At 46.3% G+C, this 18,492-nt stretch overlaps 1 non-coding gene across 1 annotated transcript; it reads left to right on the top strand.

Annotated features, from left to right (window-relative positions):
• The first annotated feature begins 16,893 nt into the window (after positions 1-16,893).
• Positions 16,894-16,977, top strand: Trnas-gga (transfer RNA serine (anticodon GGA)). Its single transcript is given in 2 exon segments — positions 16,894-16,933; positions 16,943-16,977. It is a non-coding gene; the product is annotated as a tRNA-Ser (tRNA).
• The last annotated feature ends 1,515 nt before the right edge of the window (positions 16,978-18,492 follow it).

Genomic DNA, 18,492 nt, shown 5'->3' with positions numbered 1-18,492 from the left:
TTGACAAGCAATGATAACCTGTTTTTTTATCTTCTGCAACATTTGTTGGAATTCGCTAGGTAGTGGAATCCATTGCAGTCAGTAAGTAGGTAGAGTAACGTGTAACACGCTCCCGGTCTAGAAGCTATCCCGCTGGCGACCAGGCGATATGCGAATCATCAATTCCCGACGCCTACCCATTGGCTGGTCATTTCTGCCTCACGCAAACCGTTCACATCACACAGCTATCTGTTTAACTCTGAGCACCATGGCCATGTCTTCGCTTCCTTACTGAGAAAGAGTGGTGAACTCAATTTTAATAGTGTATCTCCGTTTTCAGTAATTGAGTTAGACAACCTAACTACGGCCGTCACTCTCGAGGAAAGCTGTCGTCGATCCTAAGGTTGGTTTGTGCACCGCAGTGTTTGACAAGGTATGGTGCTATTGGAGGTGGTATGCCCTTGTCTTCCTCCAATATTCAAATTGATATACTTTGCCAGTTATAGGGAATCCTATACTTTAACGTAGAGTCAGAACCACACAACAACTTGCCTTTTTCCAAATAAAAAGCATTACCAGAGGTGAAAGAGGTAATAAGTTACGGAAATAATAATTGGAGCAAATGATAATTCAACTACAGACGTTTTAGTCTGAAGCAGTTAACCACAACTTAATATTTTGCTATGTACACAGATCATATTGCTTTTCTTGACATGCAGAGACCGAGCGAGGTGGCGCAGTGGTTAGCACACTGGACCCGCATTCGGGAGGACGACGGTTCAATACCGCGTCCGGCCATCCTGATATCGGTTTTCCGTGAATTCCCTAAATCGCTCCAGGCAAATGCCTGGATGGTTCCTTTGAAAGGGCACGGCCGACTTCCTTCCCTAATCCGATGAGACCGATGACCTCGCTGTTTGATCTCTTCCCCCAAACAACCCTCTTGACATGCAGAGAAAAGTATCCGTATCATTGTTCGGGATAAAAGAAACAGCATACTGAGGTAGAGTGTCACAATAGCAGAAACTCTCAAGTAATTTGGACGTTGAGATGACGACCATCTGTTACAGAGATAGATACAATAATCGTAGAATCAGAATCCGAGCTTTATGGAATAACAGAGGACGCACTTACTACATTAGCACTGTCTACTGGAGAAGCAATAAGAGCTACAATACTTTATACGTATGTAGTAAATTCTTGTGTACCAGTTAGGGATGTATCTGACCGAGCAAGCGATCTTGTATCTTAATATTCTGGAGCACTTCTGTTTCCCCTCCTCCGCTGAAGTAGAGGGGCAAAAATTTAAATAAAATCCTTTTGAATGTTTGCTTCAGTTCGCCAGGAAACTTCGTCATACAAATACGGTCATTCAGGAGACGAAACTATTACATCTTCACGAAATGTAAGTTGTTTCGAACAACATCGGCTAGTAAACACCGAGGAGGGAGTCCAGCTGCCTATTCGGAAAGGTGTTTCTTTCTCAACGTATAGTGACTCTTCCCTTGCAGCGAGTAAGAGGTTTGTCCTAAGTGTATCTGACGAGTTTAAATGTTCGTAATGGATATTTGTATAGTATGGTGGAATGTTTGTGTTATATGATTACGAGACAAGGCGAAACCGGGTACTGTCACACAGATCAATCCACTCGAACAACACAAGGTGAACGCTGAGCTTAATGTCCACATTAGACGGACATACCACCGTTGACAGCATCACTTCCAGTTAGGCAAAAAGGCAGTGCCCTGATGTCTGTAGGGCAATACGAGACATTGATGCAATTCTGACGATCGGGAAAATTTTCGCCAACACCTATTTTCTCCTTGCCGCCAAATACTCGAGGTGAAACGTTCTTCCACCACCAGCATTCGAACCGATTGCGTCATATTTGAGCACCACCACACACGCTTTTGTTAGCGGCCTCTTCAGCGAAGACAACCTTTTTCTTACCAACAAGGGGACCGTAATAGATGCCCTCACCGATCTGATAAATATTATAAGGTGTGTAGATCTTGGCAAGGACCTGAACATTCTTGTAAAAAGGACAACTCTCGCCCGTTTTCGACAAAATCGAGTTTAAAAGTTTTAGGTGCGCGTGTATACTAATTTGTGGTCTCCGGCAGCCAAAGGGTCCGTAGCCGACCGAAACACCCGCAGAAGGACGGAGTTCAATATTCCTGCCACAAGGATGGGTACGCAAGCGGCCCCAGAACCACCGAGGGACCGCCAATTGCATCTACATACTCCGCATTAAGATGTACCAATCCTCCCATGTGAGTACGATCAACGTCAACGATATACACTCTGTAATCAAAACACACATGTTTCATGACATGCTCCGGCAAGCGGACCTGGATATCAACCTTCCTCCTAGATGTCCATCCGGAGCTGCAATTGAATGAACATTCATGGGCACATGGCCTACGGCATCCCATCTAGCGACGATGCCGGTGGAACCGCCATCCACTTACGCGACGTCATCGGGGCATCGGACGTCACGTATCTGCCATCTCCAAGAGGCTTGCCATTACGGCGGGAGCAGTCCGTATTGTCAATGTACACGCGCCCTCCGGGACACCTGGCAGCGAGGAAAGAATCAACATTAGTTCCGACAAAACTGCTCCACTTCTGAATGGGAATACAGAACACTACGCCATAGGCGGCGATTTCAATAGCGTCCTGGATGCAGCACACAAAGGCTGCGCTATACTACCTGCACGGCACTACGGAAACTTGTGTGGGATCTGGCGCTTCAAGACACATGGCTTCTTCTACATGGGGACCACCGTGGCTATACATACTCTACCGACCACTCCGCCAGCCACCGCGACCGGATATACGTCTCCCGAGGACTCACAGCCGCGACAAGGAATGCGGAATTGTGGCCGACAGCCTTCACCATTGGCATGTATCTGTTCAGTCACACTCTCCCGACAACGGACATACCGAAGCCGCTGTCCATGGACGCTGAACGTTTCCTACCTCTACGAGGACGCATGCCGGCGAGAGATCGCTGTTCCGTGGGACAGCTGTCTCTGAAGTCTACATGTCCATCCTTCTAACTTTCATTGGCGGCTCGACCGCGCCAAGTTGGCCTTGCGACGGACGCCCATGGGATATGGTCGTGACAGAGTGTGCTGGTGTCGGGCGGCGTTAGAATTTTATTGCACAGCGCTGAGGGAACTAATGACACAGCCGCCATCACGAGACCGGCGGACAGCGATTAATCGTCTGAAATCTCGCCTACTCCGTCTTACCTCGGAACAGTTTAACGGAGCCCGAGACCGGGCAAGAGCACAGGATACCATCCCCACCGAAATGGCATCCGTATATCACGTCATCAGAGTGAGACGCCGCTGCAAGCACCAGTTTATAACATCATTAGACACAGCAGCGGTTGGACGCGTCGACACAGTCTGCAGCATTCGTCCAGCATTACAGGACGTTTTATGCTGAGGACCCGCGGACCGTCCGAGAGTATGAAGGCATCCTGCACGATTTGCTCAACCCCGAAGTTGTGGCCAAGGGCGACGCCCACCTGGCTCCCATAACTGCTAAAGACTTAACAGCGGTCTTGGCACGTGGCGCCCCCAAAAAATGACCGGGACCAGACGGCTTACCGAAAGAATCCTGCGGCGCCTTCTATCCCCTGATGGGACCTCAGTGAATTCGGACGTGTCTCTCGACTTGTGGTTCCACCGGACGACGACGCATGAGGCGTTCCGCCGCCATGCATTGTACTGAACACGGCTATCGAATTATTTAGGCGCATTATTCGGGGATCCTCGTGCTCATTGGGGCGTTCCGAGTACTACAAGGCACACTTGAAGACGATTCACGGCACATCATTTCCTCGAAGGCTTCATGATACAGTTCCAGAACCAAGGGGTTCTCACCGTTGTCACGACTATCGTCCTCTTGCAGCCCTGAACGCGGTTTATGAACTTTTCGCCAGTATGCTTGGCACACGTCTTCAGGTCACAATCGGACACATGATGCATCCTGACCAGACAGGTTTAGGCGGCGACAAATACATCCACAGGACACTTGGCGCCTACCGCGACATCACGGTGCCTCATTCGACGCGCCCTTGTCGCCGTCGATTTTGATCACGCCTTTGATCGTATCGACCACCGTTTCCTTCGCGCCGTGCTTCAACGCATGAGCCTCTCGCAGGCGTCGGCAAGGTTGATCCTACGTTTAACCCACGGGGCGCGCTCCTGGATTGGGGTCAGCGGCCACCAGACCAAACACATCACTCTTGGACGGTCGGTGCGACAGGGATGTCCTTTATCAGGAGTCTTATTCGCGGCTGCCCTCGAACCCGCACTGCACTGCCTTCGCCAACGATTGGAAGGCATCTGCATTCGAGACGTGACCTTCCGGTGTGGTGCCTTCGCTGACGACGGGGTCCTCTTGGCGCCGTCGGTCGGCGAAATCCATCCGACGCTTCAGTGGTTGTGTCGCTACGGCGCAGTATCAGGCAGTGTCGTCAACATGCACAAGACGACGTACATGGATGTCAGCAGAGGCCCTCTGCGGCCGGCAGCGATCCCCTACCAGGAGGTTCCTACACGGACCGCATTCTGAGTGCGGGTCGCCTAACTGCGATAGCCACATACGCCAGCTACTATAACGGACCCGAGCGCTGCTTCGTGACAGCAAATTTCGCATCGCCGATATGATTCTCCGGACGCGTTACGTCAACATTACCTGGCGTCCAAACTTAATTATTTTGCGCACATTCTTCCCCAAACTGTCATCATAGCCCATAGTTTTCAGGCGTCGTACAGACATTTTGTGAGCGTAGTCACATATTCAACGTCCGCTACACTACTCTGACGAGGCCTCCACTGGCGGGAAGGCTGGAGTTGACTCGTGTCCACAACCACACGCGGGAGTTATACCTACGGACGACGCGACTTGCATGGAGCTCGGCCAGCAGTTTGTCGGGGACCCTGCTCCAGATCGTCGCTTCTCGAGATCTTCGAGTGCCGGCCGCTGTGGGCCACATAGCTCCGTCTGTGGCCCACATCCAAGATTTCCTGGTCGGCTACATGACCCATGACCGAGGATCTACTGGCGACGAGGGCTCCGAGCACGAGAGACTATCATCGCATCTATCCAGCACGACAACCGCGCAACAATGCCAGACAGCACAACCCGACAATTTGCTGGTCCAGTGTGTGTCGGGCCGTCCACACCCCGTACCTACGCACGTACGCGCCTTCCCTGTGGTAGCGGTGGTGAACGGCAAGTTAGCTACACGCCAACTCCTCCATTCCATCCATCTTACGGACGAACCCCTTGTGCCCGCACTGCGCGGTCGTAGATTAAGACGCGCATCGCTTGACATATGCCGCGACGTGCAGCTGCTGGGATCTTATACAACGTATGCTGGCGCTCCTGTTGCAACGACAGACAGAGTCTATTACGCCGGACTAACTCCTACTCCGTGATACTATTTCTTTTCCAACCGCCAGAACGAACGCCGTCAGATGGCTGAAGGCCGTGGTGCTGTACTACGTTTTGCAAGCTGTGCCCGAAAGCGCTCTCGACTTGTGGTTCCACCGGACGACGACGCATGAGGCTTTCCGCCGCCATGCATTGTACTGAACACGGCTATCGAATTATTTAGGCGCATTATTCGGGGATCCTCGTGCTCATTGGGGCGTTCCGAGTACTACAAGGCACACTTGAAGACGATTCACGGCACATGATTGATCCTCTGAGGAAACCATGTAATTTGCGTGAAGACGACTTGGAAGCTTCTGGTGGCAGTAGAAGGATCCGGTTACAAAAAATAAAAATTTTAAAAATAAAGAAAATAAAAAATATATACTTATAAATAACTAAATAAATTTGTTCAAATAAAGCTCTCTTGATCATGTAAGACGCCTTTCCTTCCTTGGCTCTGGGAGGGCGGGAATGGGGCATCGTGACCAGGCCTCAGAAGACAACCACTGCCCTCTTTGGAAGAAAAGGTGGTAAAATGCGAGAGCCGAAACTGTAAGGCCAGGGAATCGAATAATCCCGATGATACACCGAAAAACAAGTAAGTGCTTGGTTTCATAAAACGAAGGACTCTGGATCGAATCGTGGTCCCGCTAATATTTTTTTTCTTCGCTCTCATATAATCCTAATAAATGTTTATTATGATGGTGCAAATTATCAGTGTCTGAGGAATCATTTATCGTTAATATAATCTTCACCTTTGTAGTTTACCATTATAGCCGTATTTCTGCGTTTACATTTCAACCCATCATGAGCCCCATTTCCCGGTGGTTCGACCGACCAGAAACAGCAGCGTGTGCACAGGCAACTATTGGTTGGTGGAGGGAGAAAGGGAACAGCATTTACAAACACGAACAATGCTTCATTCGTATGTTAGCCTCCGAGGTAGTTACATGTCAACGGGCCAAGAGGTCTGATTGTACTAGAAATATATGTGCCTGGTACTTTGACAGTAAGGGAACCTGAACGTGATTGTGAAGCCGGATCACTTTACAGCGAAGTTGCAAGATTAAAAACGGCACTTGTGTACAGTGAACAGTTATTTCTCCAGAAATCGCTTCGAAACGTTCTACAGTAATAACATAACAACACATTAAATTGGAGAAGAAATAATTCGCAGAATTTTCGAAATGCTAGCTGCGAAACAACTCGTGACACAAAACGAACTAATTTCCCACCAAGACATCGATGAAGAGGATGAGTTTGAAGAATGTGAAGAAGTCGCTTAATCTTCATCAGACGATTACAAGGCCGAAGAGAAGCAGTCGGATATGGGCAGTGATTACGTTCCGCAGTATTACAAGATTAGGGTCTTCAGTCTAGCGAGAGAGCATCCAGGATGGAGTTTGGCCACTCTTCGTAGAAGGGGAGCTTCACGCGTTTGAAAAGATGGGAAGAGCATATCAAACAAGGTGGAACAAGGCATGACTAACTTAAAACATTTGATTCGTGGACCTATGATCGTTTCGTAGGCGATCGATAATTTCATGAGCAGGTGGCGACGAGAAACCTGCAGAAATGGGCTCTTGCTGCTGTTAGCCATTTCCTACTCGTGAGTCGTGCTTTTCAAACGAAGACATCGGATTCGTCAGATAAAAATCACCAGATTTGTACCAGAGAAGGAAAGCGCTTCACTGCAGCATGTTCATGGTGCCGCAGCAAATTTCTGAATGCAGACTCGAGCCTCCATAACAAAATACGACACTGCTTTTGTTATTAACACTTACCAAACAGGTATGAGATATAAAAGTACCTTATTCATTTCCATCAACTGCGATACTATTTTTATAGACCATGCGATGCTAATTTGTGAATGTTTGTTCTTTGGTGCCAATATCAGTCAACTTATAACCGAACTCTTGCCGAACGTGGAAAACTGGTAGCTCTTGTGCAGCGAAAGGATATGCACAAGGTGCACATTCGCCTACTGCACAGTGCACTGATGAGCCAAAACTCTATGGAAACCTGATTAATAGCTTGTTTGTCCGTCTGTGGAACAAAATACAGTACTGATTATACGTATTAGGAATCCGAAAGTTTTGTGGTAGGGTTGTGGAGGTATGTGGCATTAGATGTCTACAAACGGGCAATGTAGTTCGCGTAAATAACGGGCCGCTAATTTGCGTATGCGGTGATGGCGACCCAGATGGGTTCCATAGGATTTACATTAGGCGAATTTGGTCGCCGACACATTAACGTGAGTTCACTTTATTGCTCCTCAAACCACAGTAGCATGGTTCTGGCTCGGAGACACGGACAACTATACTGCTTGAAGATGACACTGCCTTCGGGGAAGACATCAAGCACGAAGGAATGGAGGTGGTTCGCAGCTGTCAACATGTCTTCGATTACTACAACAGGTCTCATGCAAGCGCAGGAGAATGTCTCCCATAGCATAATACTGTTCCCACTCGCCAGCGTCGGCCGCCTTGGCCGAGCCGTTCTAGGCGCTTCTGTCCGGAACCGCACTGCTGCTACGGTCGCAGGTTCAAATCCTACCTCGGGCATTGATGTGTTGTGGGGCGGCTGGTGGAATAATTGTTATTTGATGTTCCTGCTATTTATTTAATGCTGTTTGCCGTTCTCAGCACTGGCTCTCTAACTACAATATTGGCAACCAGAAAGTGATTAGCAAAACGTGAAGCCTGTAATAAGAATTCCTAGTGCCCACTTCATCTGAGAAATACATTTATAGCTACAGCTTATAGCTCTGAGGAATTAGGAGATTGTCTGGGATTCATAATCAAAAACGATTCTCTCTATAATGTTCACTATATTCTGAAAGCCACAGACCAAAAAGAATCCACACAATCCAACTACCAGAGCAGTTCAGAGCCTAATGCCCTGATGCAACTATAACTGTTCAAATTAAATGTTTAAGTGAATGCTCGCCATAATTTGATGATAATGTTCATCAAACGGCACGGTAAATAATGGTAGAATGTCTGTCCCGTGGCGGTACGTGAAAATACGACATATGCAAACTGAAGATAGATCATTAAAGTCATCCCAGAATTAACACTTCACTCGAAAACGATTTCATGGTTACGCGTATCCCGAGTAACTTAATACGGCATCCGAGGCTGTTTATAGCAATGATACCGACGCGACGCGACTCCCGGCACAGGTGGTGCGCTAATCAGCGTCTGGAGAGAACTGGGGCCTTGCTTCCTCGCGCAGCGTTCTTATATATAAAGCCGCGGTGCGGACGACTAAGGGAACGTCTGATCAAATCCGCTCTCCCGACTAGCCGCTGGGCTAGTAATACACTACTTTAAGTTATTGAATAAATCATTGCTTCCTTTGCTGATGGCCGATGAAGCTCTCAATTTAAATGTGCAATCAGCACACAGGTAAGTAATCATAATAAAAGTCTGACATGGGTAAGTCAAATATTTTGGGTGAGAGAATTAATTTAATTACACTACACGCAGTAGACGAGCTCTGAACTTGCTCTTTGGAGATACGCTATAGCTATAGTTTTATAGTTATTCAGTTGAACCTTCTCACATTTTTATGATTATAGCGGATCTCCCCTCTACTTAAATTTAAACATCCTAGCTTTATTTATTCGCCTACTTAATCTATCTTGCTTCCTTAATTTCTAAGACAAAAACCAGAAAATCATGAATTTCAACTAAAATTTTAATTTGTGAGATCCAGACTACTGTTTCTACTAAATTATTATGCAAAAGGAATCTAAATATAAATTTTTAAGTTTCTAGCTCTTTTCTGTTGCGCCAATGATTTTTACAGAAAAACGTCCAAATTTCGAAAATGGTTAAAGTTATTGAACTGATATTCAACACATATTGATTTAGTATTACTCCTGACATGCTAGAAACGTTTCAGGTTATTTACTTGATTTTTAAAGTATTGCGCAACATTTATGACGTCAGAGCTAGTTACAGCGGACTAGGCTGGCACACAATGGAAAGACTGATGTGAATTTTATACGGCGTGAATCGGCCGCTTCCCTACAGTGTGTGATGTCATAAGGTTAGTTAGGTTTAAGTAATTCTAAATCTAGGGGACGGATGACCTCAGATGCTAAGCCCCTTAGTGCTTAGAGCCATTAGAACCATTTGAACCAGGCAGTGTCCATGGGGTACTGGGCGTTTCGAGCCGCCGTTCACTTCAATGAGGGTGTTTGTAGGGAGGACCTGCGACCAGGTGTAGCAAAAATATGTTTCACGCAAAGAATCGACACGGTTTCTTTGATTGGTGGTCGAATCCCGATGGCCCAGTGTTCACTGCAATCATAACTGACGATGTCGCTGGGCCGACGTCTGAACACATAAGAGTTCCATGTTCAAAGATGCACGATTAACGATGCGCTCCGGATCACTTGTGCTGCACCGGCAGAGATGCCACAGATTACCATCTCTCCTACTTTACAGAGCAGACAAGCCTCCGAACCCGTCGTCTTGTGAAGGGTCACGGACGTCCAACCATTTAGCACCTAGTGGTAGTTTCACTGTCCTTCTACCTCTCTCCGTAGACGCTCACGACAGTAGCACGTGAATATTCGACCAGCTTCGCCATTCTCGAGACACTCGTTCTCAGGCTCTGTTTAATAATAATCTGCCCTTTGTCAAAGTCGCTTACCTCAATGTATTTCCCCATTTGCAGCTCATACCGTCGCTATGGTGATTCCCAGCCCGTGTCTGCTCCACTTACGTAATTTCGTTACCGTGTCACGTGCCCGCAACGCCACCAGCACCGCGGTGGGCAGTGGCCACAATGTTTTGGCTCATCAGTGTATGCCGTCGCCTTATCTGTAAAATTACTACCAATGGTCTTCGTTTGCTTGAAAGAGGCCACTGGCTCTGAAACGTCCCCTTAGAAAAAATATAAATGACTGTGCTTAAACTGACACACAATATTTTTAGCGCAACGCAATCTGACTTTCAATAATCTCTACAAAAGAATGGCCCTGACTAACAATAACATACCTTTCATGAATCACTTACCTCACAAAAATCTTCGTTACTTGAACTACTGCAATACAGCGAGCGCCACTACTGCCAGCTAAATAAAAGATTCTAACTACTGAAGGCACTAACTACTGATATTCATAGTTAGCAAATGAAAGATTTTGATAGAGAACAAAGAATGTATTTACCTTAATAGTGTTCAAAAGTCATATATATATATATATCAGTTCATGATATCCAGTATTACAAATTTACTCTCTCTGATGGACACACGTCCAGATCATCCGCTCTCAAAACTCCGCCGTCTCTCTCCCCACATCCACCACTGCTGGCGGCTCACCTCCAACTGTAGAACGCTACGCGCTGTTCACATTCAACTGCCCAACACTACAATAGCAAATATTGCAACAATGCAAACCAGCCACAGACTTCACACAGCACAGCCAGTGATTTTCATACAGAGCGCTACGTGGCGTTACCAACATAAAAACCTAAACAGCCTACTTACAGCTCATTTGGACCAAGTGTGCAAAAAGCAGCTGATGAGTACATACACACAAATACAAAAATGTTTTGATAAAATCGAAGTCCAGCAAACTAACAACAGTACTATACAGGAAATTTCTAGTTGACGTCTTGAAGCCATACGTGACAAAATGGTTCAAATGGTTCTGAGCACTACGGGACTTAACATCTCAGGTCATCAGTCCCCTAGAACTTAGAACTACTTAAACCTAACTAACCTAAGGACATCACACACATCCAAGCCCGAGGCAGGATTCGAACCTGCGACCGTAGCGGTCGCGGGGTTCCAGACTGACGCGCCTAGAACCGCTCGGCCACCAGCGGCCGGCCGTACGTGACAGACCAACAAATGTTTGCTCGTCGATTTGGAAGGGCAAAGGAACGCGGTTTTGTATAACGAAATTTTTCAAGATAGTCTGCCAACATGCAGTACTAAAGTGATGCCTCCAAAATGTACTACGTTTATTTTTACAGGCAGGTGAAAAACTTTATAATGCGAGTATAAATTGCTGGTACATCGTCGAACACAATAGACAGATAGCTTCCGTAGAAGAATGCATAAAAATTCAATCAATCGTACCCCATCAGTTGTCACTACCAATATTCGGTGATATGATTAGAGATGCGTGGTACGCCGCGAAACTGTCACGTTTCGCAGTATAAACGACGAAAAAACCATGTTCATGCAAAAACTCGGCGTTCATAACGTGTGATGTATGCCACAATAATAATTGTTTTACATGCTTCCAAGATCGGTATCATCCTGATTCTTGCGGTACCCCATACGTGTCACGAATTTAGGTACAATAATGTCAGTAAAAAGGATATAGTGATTTGATTCAGAACGGCTGTGTATCCATTTTTATTTCCAATGTGTTCACAAAAATATTTTGCTTACCTAGTTTTCAGGATAAATATTATGCAAATAACAAAAGAATCATTAAATACTGGTAATTTGGACAGTCACAATAAATCCTTTGTTAGACTTACATGAGAATAAAGGAAAAAAGCACAAGCAGCGAGATTAGATCCAGAGCCCTTGCGCTTATGAAACAATGCATTTTATTAATCGCTTGGCTACGGACTCCCTGCCTATTATCGACCACAGAATGATATACACTCCTGGAAATTGAAATAAGAACACCGTGAATTCATTGTCCCAGGAAGGGGAAACTTTATTGACACATTCCTGGGGTCAGATACATCACATCATCACACTGACAGAACCACAGGCACATAGACACAGGCAACAGAGCATGCATAATGTCGGCACTAGTACAGTGTACATCCACCTTTCGCAGCAATGCAGGCTGCTATTCTCCCATGGAGACGATCGTAGAGGTGCTGGATGTAGTCCTGTGGAACGGCTTGCCATGCCATTTCCACCTGGCGCCTCAGTTGGACCAGCGTTCGTGCTGGACGTGCAGACCGCGTGAGACGACGCTTCATCCAGTCCCAAACATGCTCAATGGGGGACAGATCCGGAGATCTTGCTGGCCAGGGCAGTTGACTTACACCTTCTAGAGCACGTTGGGTGGCACGGGATACATGCGGACGTGCATTGTCCTGTTGGAACAGCAAGTTCCCTTGCCGGTCTAGGAATGGTAGAACGATGGGTTCGATGACGGTTTGGATGTACCGTGCACTATTCAGTGTCCCCTCGACAATCACCAGTGGTGTGCGGCCAGTTAGGAGATCGCTCCCCACACCATGATGCCGGGTGTTGGCCCTGTGTGCCTCGGTCGTATGCAGTCCTGATTGTGGCGCTCACCTGCACGGCGCCAAACACGCATACGACCATCATTATCACCAAGGCAGAAGCGACTCTCATCGCTGAAGACGACACGTTTCCATTCGTCCCTCCATTCACGCCTGTCGCGACACCACTGGAGGCGGGCTGCACGATGTTGGGGCGTGAGCGGAAGACGGCCTAACGGTGTGCGGGACCGTAGCCCAGCTTCATGGAGACAGTTGCGAATGGTCATCGCCGATACCCCAGGAGCAACAGTGTCCCTAATTTGCTGGGAAGTGGCGGTGCGGTCCCCTACGGCACTGCGTAGGATCCTACGGTCTTGGCGTGTATCCGTGCGTCGCTGCGGTCTGGTCCCAGGTCGACGGGCACGTGCACCTTCCGCCGACCACTGGCGACAACATCGATGTACTGTGGAGACCTCACGCCCCACGTGTTGAGCAATTCGGCGGTACGTCCACCCGGCCTCCCGCATGCCCACTATACGCCCTCGCTCAAAGTCCGTCAACAGCACATACGGTTCACGTCCACGCTGTCGCGGCATGCCACCAGTGTTAAAGACTGCGATGGAGCTCCGTATGCCACGGCAAACTGGCTGACACTGACGGCGGCGGTGCACAAATGCTGCGCAGCTAGCGCCATTCGACGGCCAACACCGCGGTTCCTGGTGTGTCTGCTGTGCCGTGCGTGTGATCATTGCTTGTACAGCCCTCTCGCAGTGTACAGAGCAAGTATGGTGGGTCTGACACACCGGTGTCAATGTGTTCTTTTTTCCATTTCCAGGAGTGTATATGCGTAAGCCTAATCCCTTGTAAGTAGTAGTCTGTGTAAAGGAACAGTATCGATTATAGTAACCCCACACGCTTTTCCTAACACATGCCGGCCGCGGTGGTCTAGCGGTTCAGGCGCTCAGTCCGGAACCGCGGGACTGCTACGGTCGCAGGTTCGAATCCTGCCTCGGGCATGGATGTGTGTGATGTCCTTAGGTTAGTTAGGTTTAAGTAGTTCTAAGTTCTAGGGGACTGATGACCACAGATGTTAAGTCCCATAGTGCTCAGAGCCATTCCATTCCTAACGTATTGACTAATACTAAAGCGCATCTCCCTTGGAAGGAATGTAGTAGATGACGCGACACATGCCTTTTAATGCACACATTTCGAGCGGTGCCCCGCAACTAATTAGTAATTGTGAATGTAGCAGTAGGCGCTGCGTTTCTTCTGCTTGTATGAGATTTTGAACCGCAGAAAGGGAATGTTTATCTCTTACACATCAGAATCGGGAAGGATTTGGTCAAGAGCCTGCTAACATAAATGAAGGTAACATTCTACAGGCTGTCCTATGCGAAATGGTCATTGTTCAGAGATTGATAGGAACGATTAGTCAAAGTAAAAAAGTATAGTAAAATGGTTCAAATGCTTCTGAGCACTATGGGACTTAACATCTCAGGTCATCAGTCCCCTAGAACTTAGAACTACTTAAACCTAACTAACCTAAGGACATCACACACATCCATGCCCGAGGTGGGATTCGAACCTGCGACCGTAGCGGTCACGCGGTTCCAGACTGTAGCGCTTAGAACCGCACGGCCACCCCGGCCGGCTAAAAGTATAGTAAACATGGGCTCTAAAATACATACCGTGCGAGCAATGAGCACTTCTTCATCTTCGTTACCGTGGAACAAATCTCTTTTACTGCAAGCTCTTTGGGTTCCATATTTTGCAAGGTTATAGCATGGACCAGAACAAGAAAATTGTCCATTAAACATGGGGTCTAAAGTGCATATCTTAAGAGATATGAGCAGTTGTTCCTCTCCGCTATTGTGAAACACATCTCTTCCAATGACGACGAAATCATAGCTCTTAAAGTATGCTTTTTATAGCCCATGTTTACTAGGACGTTTTTTTCTTGTTTTGGTCCACATTGCCTCTTCCTTAAATATGGAAAGCAAAGAGATTGTAGTAGAAGAGATTTGTTTCGCAGTATGGAGGTTGTAGAAACGCTCACAGTTCTTAAGGAGCACAAAATTCTCCTTGATTAAAAACAACATACTCCTGAAGCCAAAGTGTAAACAGTTTCTGATGACCTTCGTAGCATCACGATGATCTGATGAAATGAGTAGAACTATTTTATCATGCAATGATTGTTATCATAGGCAGCGCATAGCAAGCTACGATTAATATCCGACTGACATGATGGATCAACCTTTTTTTTTAAAAAAATCTTCTGGAACACAATATTTGTGCAGGAATTTGTTAGTTTTTTGTGTATAGGGACACGATGACTCATTTCTGTGGAATAAAGAAGTTAGACGTTCCTGATATGCGTTATTCTTAATTTACGACGAAAGCTCTGGTTGAGTTTAGGAACAGAAGTGTGTCATATGTAATTGTCCGCACAGATACGAACGTTTAATGGACAGTGCTACTACATTGTTTTCTCTAACTGTAAACTTACAGCGTGTTCGTTGGAGTGCGTTCCAGATGACTGAAAGGAAAATCAATGTCTTTACTATGAAAGCTTGTAAACAACTGACGCTAAATTTCGTCCAAAGAAGAACGGTAGATAGATATCCACGGCCCTGGAGAACACCAGATACGAAGAAAGTTCGTGCCGGAGCTTCGCACGCAACGTTGATAGTTTTCCGTATAGTCACAGCTCATATTTTGCTTCATGCTCTGAAGATTATTCTTACATAAAAAGGTCCTGATTTCTTTATCTTTTACCGTCGTAATTTTTGTCCTTGTCTTGCCAAAATCGAGACAAACTCTAATTTCCTTCCTTCTTTCTAGTTATTTTTAAAAAAAATTCCAAGAGCCATTTCTTGCTTTGTTTTGTTCGTGTTAAGTGCGAATGTGTTGGGACTGTTCATTTTAGACGGTTGCATGATTAATCAGCTATGACAGAGGATCAATACGATGTGCTCACGAGACAGCTGATAGGTGCTACAGTCATATTTCGGGGAGAAGTCAGTAACGGCGCTTATAATTATTGTGGCTTTTCACAGCGACCTGTGCCTACAGTACTCTCATCTTTGAGTAAATTGGCCATAGTAATTGTACTTTCCACTAAAAGCCACAATCTTTGCGGACAGGTCAATTTTGAATTTTCTCTCTTTCGATGAATAAACGTTAGAGCTCAAAATCTTGTCAATAGTGAGACCGTTAGACAAAGAGTACTAGCTCATTCGGTGAGGATGAGAGACTGAATCAGCCATATCCTAGTTAGAGGAAGATTTCCAGAATTCACTTTAAGTGATTTATGAAAACCACGATAAAGTTAAGTCTCAATTCATGGATCTGAAGACTACACCTCCGAAATGCCTTTCCAGTACTTAGTCATTGCATCATCTCGTTCGTTTTTTCACTCTTGCTGACTGATTCCATTTTGTATATGGCTTGTACTATGGTGAACTGCAATATTTTCACAGAGAATCTAGGATTTTGTGAATTCCTATACACATTATAAATTAAAGTCTGCAGTCGCGTTTTTCGATCTGTATGTGAATGCTTATCTCAGCAACTATTTAGGGATTTTTTTATGGTTTTCAATAATACGTTCATTCACGACGAAGGTATGTATATATAATGAATTACACTACGCCAAACAAATCATCCAACCATAGACATTTAGTACTACCATTGTGAAGTTAGGGTGCGTCTTGGGTCGTCGAAAAGTCGTACTGTAAGGCAAAGAAATAAGTAACCTTCGCTCGGTATGTTTAGATTTAGGCTCATAAATCTGCATCTGTTCTCTTCAAGTTACCACGAGGTTAGTTGGGAGGGTATAGAGTTTTCTCATTTCTCCATTCTTACTCCATTCGTGAATGGTACGGTGGGAGACGGTCCTCTGTATAAGACTGTATTCCTATAATTTTACCAACGTTGTTACTATGTTAGACGAATTTTGGAAGAAGTAACATATTTTTTACCAGTTTTGCAACTTGATCTGTTGGAACTGCTTGGGTAAGGCTCTCTGTCAGACATAAAATCTTAATTAAGACGTCTCCCACCATGGCCTGTTGAGCGTAGTGTGACACTCTTACGCCCATAACGAATCGTGTCACTGTTCCTTGAGAGCCCAGTTAGTAGGGGTCTTAGATCACGAAAAACACTGAGCAACTAAATACAAGATGCTTTTATATGCGACGCCTTTCGTACATATCAGTAGGAGTTTTCCAATACATCGCCGGCCCGGGTGGCCGAGCGGTTCAAGGCGCTTCAGTCTGGAACCGCGCGACCGCTACGGTCGCAGGTTCGAATCCTGCCTCGGGCATGGATGTGTGTGATGTCCTTAGGTTAGTTAGGTTTAAGTAGTTCTAAGTTCTAGGGGACTGATGACCTCAGAAGTTAAGTCCGATAGTGCTCAGAGCCATTTGAACCAACACATCTGGGTTTATCATGTGACTTTTGCATGGCTAGATTTATATGGATGATCCACTCCAAATCGCTCTGGAGACGTACTACCAGATACTTGACTATTGTGAATAATTCCAGTGACTCATCGTCGATTGCATAATCATACGATGTCGAATACTTTTGTCTATTAATATAATTCATTCCTTTAGACTACGACACTGGTCACTTTGGAGTGCTGTAGATACGTAGGATGGTACCAGGTGATGACGTGGGACCCTTCACCGCTGACGTGAGTCACGAAATTACGCTAGTCGATTGTAAGGAATCAGCGCATGAAGACAGTTCGGCGTGGATCTGTCACAGAACGGTAGAAAGGAGCTGTCGTGTTTTGTAATGCTAATGATGCACCGTGAATTATGATGCAAGATTTGTAGCAGTATCAGCGTGAACTGTCCAACATTTTACAACGAATGGTGGAGCTATAGCTGCCATGTAACTCGGCGTAAGAGGAGTCGTTGTAAAATGTTCGTAAAGTACAAGAGCCAGGGATAAGTGTCACCCTTCATCAGTGACAAGTTATCACAACAGTCCTGACTTTCTGCTGTGAATGAACAGAGGACGACCTCAACAAGATTCCGACGGAACGTTGCAAAGGGAACTGCATGCAGTCGATATTTGGAGTCGCGTACCTGGTAAAAGCCATTGCTCATAGCGGTACACGAAGCTGCTTATCTTCGATCGCCCAAATAACACAGAAACAGGGCGGTAGCTTATTGGAGCCCTGTAGTGTGGTCCGGCGAGTCCCAATGTTGCCTCTTATCAAATGATACGAGGCGACGTGTTTAACTCGCAGTCCGCAGGCTAGAGGTGGTTCGGTGACTTTTCGGGGTGCTTTTCGTGTCATGAATTGAGTCCATTCATTTAGATTACTGTGAACATGAAACAGACTTTTCTCAACATTCAGGGTGATAACAGCCGCGTTCCCAGGGCTGCACGGTCCCGTTCCCATTTCGGCGAGCACTCTGCTAACCTAACATCCCCTGACATGTTAAATCGTCCTCTCTTACTCTCATAAATATGCCTGCAACTATTTTGAAAAGTGGGTGAAATACACCAGTCAAAACCCCGCAGTTTGATATTTCTTTGGGTTCTAATCATCGAAGAGTGCTTTCAGGTGCATATGACATTCTTGAAGAAAATTATGAACTACACTCCTGGAAATGGAAAAAAGAACACATTGACACCGGTGTGTCAGACCCACCATACTTGCTCCGGACACTGCGAGAGGGCTGTACAAGCAATGATCACACGCACAGCACAGCGGACACACCAGGAACCGCGGTGTTGGCCGTCGAATGGCGCTAGCTGTGCAGCATTTGTGCACCGCCGCCGTCAGTGTCAGCCAGTTTGCCGTGGCATACGGAGCTCCATC

The sequence above is a fragment of the Schistocerca serialis genome, chromosome 3 (genome assembly GCF_023864345.2).
Source record: "Schistocerca serialis cubense isolate TAMUIC-IGC-003099 chromosome 3, iqSchSeri2.2, whole genome shotgun sequence".
In the NCBI taxonomy this organism is placed as follows: domain Eukaryota; kingdom Metazoa; phylum Arthropoda; class Insecta; order Orthoptera; family Acrididae; genus Schistocerca; species Schistocerca serialis.
This window is presented reverse-complemented; position numbering and strand designations above follow the sequence as displayed.